This window comes from Falco cherrug, chromosome 9 (assembly GCF_023634085.1).
Source record: "Falco cherrug isolate bFalChe1 chromosome 9, bFalChe1.pri, whole genome shotgun sequence".
NCBI classification, from domain to species: Eukaryota; Metazoa; Chordata; class Aves; order Falconiformes; family Falconidae; genus Falco; species Falco cherrug.
In genome coordinates this window covers 13,766,058-13,773,006 of record NC_073705.1, presented here as the reverse complement: position 1 = coordinate 13,773,006, position 6,949 = coordinate 13,766,058, and the positions used below count along the sequence as shown (strand labels likewise).

Here is a 6,949-nt window from a genome sequence, read left to right as displayed (position 1 = left end):
TGGGTCTGCACGATGCCTTCCGAAGGCACACACTGACCTGGCTCAAACTCCTTAAACAAAAGTTATTTTTGGATGAGATCACTTCAGCAATCTTGTTCAAAACTATGTGTGGACAGTTGTCTCAGTGCTACCAAAGGCATATAAACGGCAGTATGCAATTTGAAATGTCTTCAATGAGCTTTGCTGCTGGAAAAGACATGTCTCGTTATTCCTCTGTTTTCCAGAAATTAATGGGAAGTGGTGCCCTGTCTTTCTGCCCTGATGTCTCCTTGCTGTCTGTTGAAAACATTAAATACATCACATGCTTTTCCTGTTGAAAATCAGAATGAAGAGTGCAAATGCTAATTCATTTTATGAACTTGCAGTCTGAAAAAGCCCCAGCAACTTAGGTCAATCAGCCTTTTAAAATGTCAAGTGCTGTTCTAGATTCATTTAACATGATGGGTTTATACTTGAAAGCCTACAAAAGAAGATTGAAAAAAACCCTGTAGTGAAGTACTATACTTAAACTTTAAAGATTTGCAGGTGGGGTGGTTTTCTGCCCTTTCAAAGCTGACTTTTGTCCACAAACTCTACGAAAATTTATTCTGCAGTACCTGAAGATACATGATGGTTTATAAGTGCTTCTACCACAGGCCAGTTCTTTTGTTATGACTCAAATCCCAGTCAGACTTTTAGGTGCCTTCAAAAGAGCACTTAGTTAACCCAGAGAAGTTTTTTAGGGACACTAAGGCGTATTCAGCACTTTTACAATTTCATCTTGGCTCCATGTTAATCTGACCTTGCACACAGAAAGACTCCACGTACGAGATGACGGATGGTTCACAGGCCTTGTCCAACCTTATGCATCATTCACAACCCATTATTTCTGAAGTGCTGTTAGCAAGCAAACTCAAACAATCTTTTTCCCAAGCTGCCCTTTCACCCATGGCCTTGGCAAGCTTTAAGTGCAGAGCAAGCCAAGAGTCTCTTCAGTTAAAATGACATGTTCCAAATGGATATTGAACTGTTTACTTGAGTGTGAAGAATCCCTTTTCCTGGATCTTACTTGAGATCTTTTTCTGATAGCATTTGTGGTGCCCAGATGGTTTCTAAATTGAAACGGATTTCCTCCCCCCGCTGTGTCTCCCTTTTATTCTCCCATCCTTTTGAACACACTGAGAGACTGCAAGTGAGCTAAGACTAGGAGACAGAAATCTCATGGATGAGATGAGCATGAGCCAAGGCACCCAGTTTACTTCTGGGAGCCTGGCCTCTGCAGTCAGACACCAGAAGGATGCCAAATAAAGAAGTCAGCAGTTGTACAGATGCCTTGGGTTTGGGCCCATGCTCAACATATCAAATCTAACAAAGTTTTTTTGAAGGTTCTTCAGAAGTGGACCGAATGGTGCTTACTGTACTGTCTAGATACAATCATCGCTATGTCTTTCTGACCAGACTGGCATACTGCCTGTCACTTAGGAGGCTTACGATTGTTACAGCAAAACTTTTCCTTTCCACAGTGAACTTCACTGCTTTTTATGGTTATTTTGAACAAATAATAGTTCTTTCACTGCCAGATTCCAGGAGCAAAAGGTAGTCCACCTGCCCCCAAACCACCATATTTCTCTTCCCAAAGCACTTTCGTCAAGGACAGAAGCATTATCCTACTTGGTGAATAATCACAAAGGACATTCCCGTCCTGAAGCTGCTTAGCCAGGGTCACACAAGAAGTCCCTGTCTGAACCAGCAATTTAACACTGTGCTCTTGGGTTGCTGTCTAGCAAGTGTCTACTTCAGCTGTTTTCTTTGTTCTGGTGGAATGGAATATCTCCTACTCATTTCTAAGTAGTCCAGTTTTAGGGATTATAAGAAATGGAGTTTGACCTTTTGATTATCCACATTAAAACATGGTTACTGACCACTGAAACTTCTGAGAGCTATGCTGGCAAGGCTGCCTTTTGTAAAGATGTGAAGCAACCTTGTCAGAAGAGTGAGGGCTCCTCAGCTGTACAAGATCAAGGGGAATTTTTAAAGGCAGGCAAATGTGCAGTCCCACCCTGAGGCTAAACAATCAAAGGTAGACACCTAGCCACTTGGATTTATTGCATCAAGTCACACAGGCAGAAATCTGCATCCCCAAGCTTTTTTCTGAAGGGTTAAATCTGGAATAAGACTCATGGGGACTACTCTTTCACAAGATGAATTTTAAAGGAAACTTACAGATCAGAGTTCCAGTTCAGTTCAATTCCCATTACATCATTAGTTCTCAACTTCACATTATGACTGTGTGAGAAAGACTCTCTCACAAACACTTGCCCTTCACTATAAGGAAAAGGTACTGCCTATCTACAGAGCTGACACAAGGAAACCTATGAGGAAAAAAAATCACACAATTTTGATAAATGTTGTCCTGATTTACTGTTACGATGTTCGTTGTGACAGTGAATTCCATCCCATGCTGACAGGCTGCTGCTGCTTGCCTCTAGGAGTCTGGGAGGAAGCATGCCCTCTGCGTGCTCCAAACACCTAGCAGCTCACCACAGTTCTGTTTCCTTCTGCTAAATCTCAGATGTCCTATTTCTGGCTGTTTCCAACTAGTCAGAGTAGAACAGTTGTCCAGGTTGGTAATACGTCTTTACCTTTTTTTTTTTTTTTTTTTTTTTTTACATATCAGCTATAGTTTTGGTCAGATGGCCAGGATTGTCACGTTTAGGACTAGAAAAAGATTTTCTATTAAGGTATAAACCTGGCAATGTTCCACTGCCCCAGGAAATGCAGACTACCTGCACTGACCTGTGATACCACTGTGGAAGCTTTTGGTACTGCTGGTGCCCATTTCTGGTTCTGCAACACGCAGCACATTAATTTCTGGCTTAAAAGTAGTGCAAGAAGACAGAGGATCAGGACCAGTATGAATTTGTGAACCAGTGGAATTTCCTATTAGAGGACAATAAGCCACTGAGCACATTCTTCCATTTCTCTGGCCAATTTCAATTTGAAACATTAAACATTATTGGCAGACACAAAGAGACAGTCAAGGTAATAATGTTTATGCTTTGGTTAATTAACTGCTTGAAGTACCACCCGTGAAGCAGATAAATCAGACTATTCTTCTAAGTCCTGACTGAAACAAGGTTAAAATATTCTTTTTAACATTACCATAATCTAATATGTGAACAAATGTACAGACACTACATTCAAGAGAGCTGTAACAAAATAACTGCTGCTTATGGGGAGGTTGACTGGATGGATGCCAACATATTCACTGCCCTGAAAACAGAAGACTAGAAAACACACATATCAAGTTAAACTAATGATTTATGTGTCCCAGAGGCAAGTATCAGTAGAAGGAACCCCTGGAAGGCACAAATAATGAATACATTGCCTGTAAGAGTAATGTTTATTTCTGCTTCTAGTAGGGGGCTATTTCATAACGGAGAGCAAGAGAATTCGATATTCCTCCCAACATTTTGAGAGGCTTACTGGTGTTCCCCAGAGGACTGTCTGCAAGGAAGCCACTCAGTGAGGACCGCAGATACTCCAAAAGGCAGCTGCATTTGTAAGTGGGTGGGCTGGCTATGAGCAGAGATCAGGGCTGGCAAATTTGAGAAAATGGTGACTGGAAGCATGTACTGGAAAGCAGAACAGTGTAGGGAGAAATATGGCTGGAGAGAGATGAGAATAAGGTGAGTCCCTAGAGAAAGGCTGCAGCAAAATACACAGAGACATTTTCAGAAAGTACAAGAGAGAAAGAATTTAGCACAGTGCTGACTAACGAGTGGATTTTTCTTTACAATACAATGCATCCTTCCCAAGCAGAATGTACTGGCCAGCTTAGCACAGCCATGTCAGTCAGCCTTGGGAAAGGAAAGGAAAGCAACACAAGTGGAACGATATACTAGCTTGGAAACTCTTACCGAGCTCAGGGCAAGTATCTTTGTGTGTCACTGCACTATGCCATTTAGATAGCCAGCATTTGTCTTTAGCTCATACACCCAGAGTGCACCCTGATGCACAGCATAACTCCAGCTTCAGGAAATTCCCCTGTAGCTGCACAGGTTGTGGCTATACTGCTACACGGAACAGGGGAAGTCCAGCGGCTCAGGCACTGGTGTTTGTGGTCAATACCACGCATCCGTTAGCTGTCTCCCATGCACAATTGTGTTCTGTGCCAACTAGCAGCCTTCGGGGCAACACCCAGACTCAGTTCTGGGAAACACAAGTTCCAGAGCTTGTTAGCATGCACCAGGCTGGTTTCCTTACCTGACTCTGCTCCAGAAGACTTTGCACCCTCAGGAATTCCCAGTATGTGTTCATAGCACAACCCATGGTGTGCAGCATCTTTATGTTCGGACTATGACAACACTGTTTTGATGGGCTACAACACAGCTTTTGCACTACTTCCAGCATCTGGAACTGAAAACAAAAACAAAACAACAAAAAAAAGGCATGCAAAAAGTAATAACTATGTGTTCAGAGTCACACACAACAGAAAACCCAGCTGTACCTGTGTGAATGTAGCCAGCCTGTGTCCTTTGGCATCTGGACGAGCAAGCTGCCAATAATTTGTTTAGCAAGGAAGAATAGGCCCAAAATCCAGGAGCTTACACTCCTACAGGCTGTACTCTGAATCTACAGTCTGGTAGTATGACAAGGTTTTCAGGACCCCAAATCAATAGAAAAGATTTTGTCCATGTGTCCAGCTCCTGCGTCACAACCTCATGGCGCTTCCTAGAAAGGCTTGTTCAAACAGTGTCCTAATCGCAGAAAAAACAGACCTTCATCCAATTTTCAGCTGGGACTACGAGAATTTAGGGAGAGCGTAGTCACAGATTGTTCTCACCGCTTTCCTAGTTCATCTCTCTGTTCTTACCCCATCCCTAATTTCTTCCTCTATTTAAACAACTACTCAGAAGGGAAGACTCTGCCCACCTGCAAGTTTCTTGCCTAGAATGCCTGCAAGGTACAGTTTCTGATACCTCTGTTTCATAGCAGCTTAGAATCTAACCTTATATTTATGTTGTTGGGATATGTTCATGCCTAAAAATGCACTCAGAAAGTCCAACAGCCTATAGCTGTCAACAGAGTTCTTAATAGAGACATACGACCAGCATATCCCCATGCAGATGCATCCCAGACTCACATGATGACCCTGAAATCCCATTATGAGCAGCTTAACACACTGACAAGAGCCACAACAACAACGTTCTTTACACATGTGAAATGTGTAAGATGCTAGAAAACTAGTACATATGTGGGATGAAAGGAGGAGAGGGGAATAAAATAACTTTTTGAATAGATATGAACCCCCCTAATACCAGTAGTATTAGTTCACAGGAAAGAATACTTATATCAGAAACCACCAAGACATCTGTTTATTTTAATGTTAAAGATCTTCCCTAAAGGACACGTGAATATACTTCAAGTACTCCCAGACCAACTTCAGCCAAAAAGGCAGGTGGCAGCAAGATACAATTACTCAACCGCAGATTGCCTGCAGACGGTGAATCAGCCTGCAGAGATCCCTGCGCAGCAGCCCACAGCATGACGAGCATCAGCTTTGCTCACCAGCCTGACCGTGCAGATGGGAACCATGTGGGTCTCCACAGGCTGGGTATGTCTGGGCTGTGACCTAGACAGAACACAGAGCCAGGCATACTCATTCTGATGCCAGATTCTTTGTTGCTTACACTAAATGAGGACAAATGAACAGTACTTGTAGGTTGTTCTGCTGGGCTGTGGTGATAATTGTTGCTGGTACCCTCACAGATTCATGCTATAGTGTAGCCTGAAGTACTGAGGTACGTTTAGAATGATCACAGGGAAGTTGGTAGGGTGCAAAGTTGCACTCAAACTTATGTTGCATTAACATCCACATGCCTCTAATCTTTCATTCATCTAGCAACAGTCAGAAACAAGATAGTTTATTCCTGGTATGACTTGAGTTCAGTCAGGCTACTCCATGAACGAATTTAGCCCATGACCTACAACAGACACTGGCGCAAACAATTCCTTCAGATACAAAGATACAACTCTTCTTAAAGCCCTCAGATCACAAGTATTTTAACAAACAGTTGGTAACAGAAGGATTTTAAATCCTTGCCTTTTAGGCAGAAAGTCAGCCCTTAAATATAAATCTGCCTGTGCTGGCAGTGAATAGTTTTCATGGGCACGTGGCCAGCTGAAGTGAAATCCATGCAGTTCTGAATGTGCAAAACTTGCACTAGCACGAGGACAATGGGTTTGTGCTTCAAGCGTACACTGGTCGCAAGCTGTAGCCAGAAGGCTGTTTCTCTCCATGGAATATCATGAAAATAGCTTTCTCGTGATCCCAAACAAGAAAATAGTTTAAAGAGAGAAAGAGCAGCCAGTGGCAACATCAATTATTTGTTCTTCTTTCCCATCTTGGACATTTCAGAATAACTGTGGTTATGCCTGTGCTGCAAGGCAGACTGATTCAACGTGATCAGTCCCCTTCTCTGGTTCCTAGCACAGCTCCATAGGCAGCCATGGATGGAAAAGGAAGAATGTTCTACAAGTAAGTTTTGCTACTCAATGCATGAACTAGAATAGGAAGGAAATATTTAACAGGAAAAGATAGAAGGAATGGGCGCTTTGCCCATTGCTATTCTGTTTTGCTGTTACTGCATTTTCACTTCGAAAACAGTTATTTCAAGCCATACAATACTAAAAGGACTACAATTTGGGGGTTGTTCTCTGAAAATTGTGAAAATTGACTTCAGAAGAAAGAGACAAAAGGATGAGAGACCATCACACAACAGATGTTTGTTGAGTTGGTTAATACACTTGAGCTGTAACTATGTCTATGAGTATGATACAGGAAAGTCTATAATCTCCAGGCTAAGTTCATGAGCTTTTGATGTTTCCCAAAGGCAGATGAACAGAATGAGGCTCACTGGTGACATAACTTGATTTCATCTTGTTAGTCTTTTGGATTCTGGAAAGA

General features: G+C 42.4%; 1 long non-coding RNA gene across 1 annotated transcript; it reads right to left on the bottom strand.

Moving 5' to 3' along the window:
- Positions 1 to 233: 233 nt before the first annotated feature.
- LOC114016638 (uncharacterized) lies at positions 234 to 4,617 on the bottom strand. Its single transcript, XR_003561204.2, has 3 exons — positions 4,490 to 4,617; positions 4,246 to 4,392; positions 234 to 310 (listed from the first exon to the last, which is right to left on the bottom strand). It is a non-coding gene; the product is annotated as an uncharacterized LOC114016638 (long non-coding RNA).
- Between the last annotated feature and the right edge of the window lie 2,332 nt (positions 4,618 to 6,949).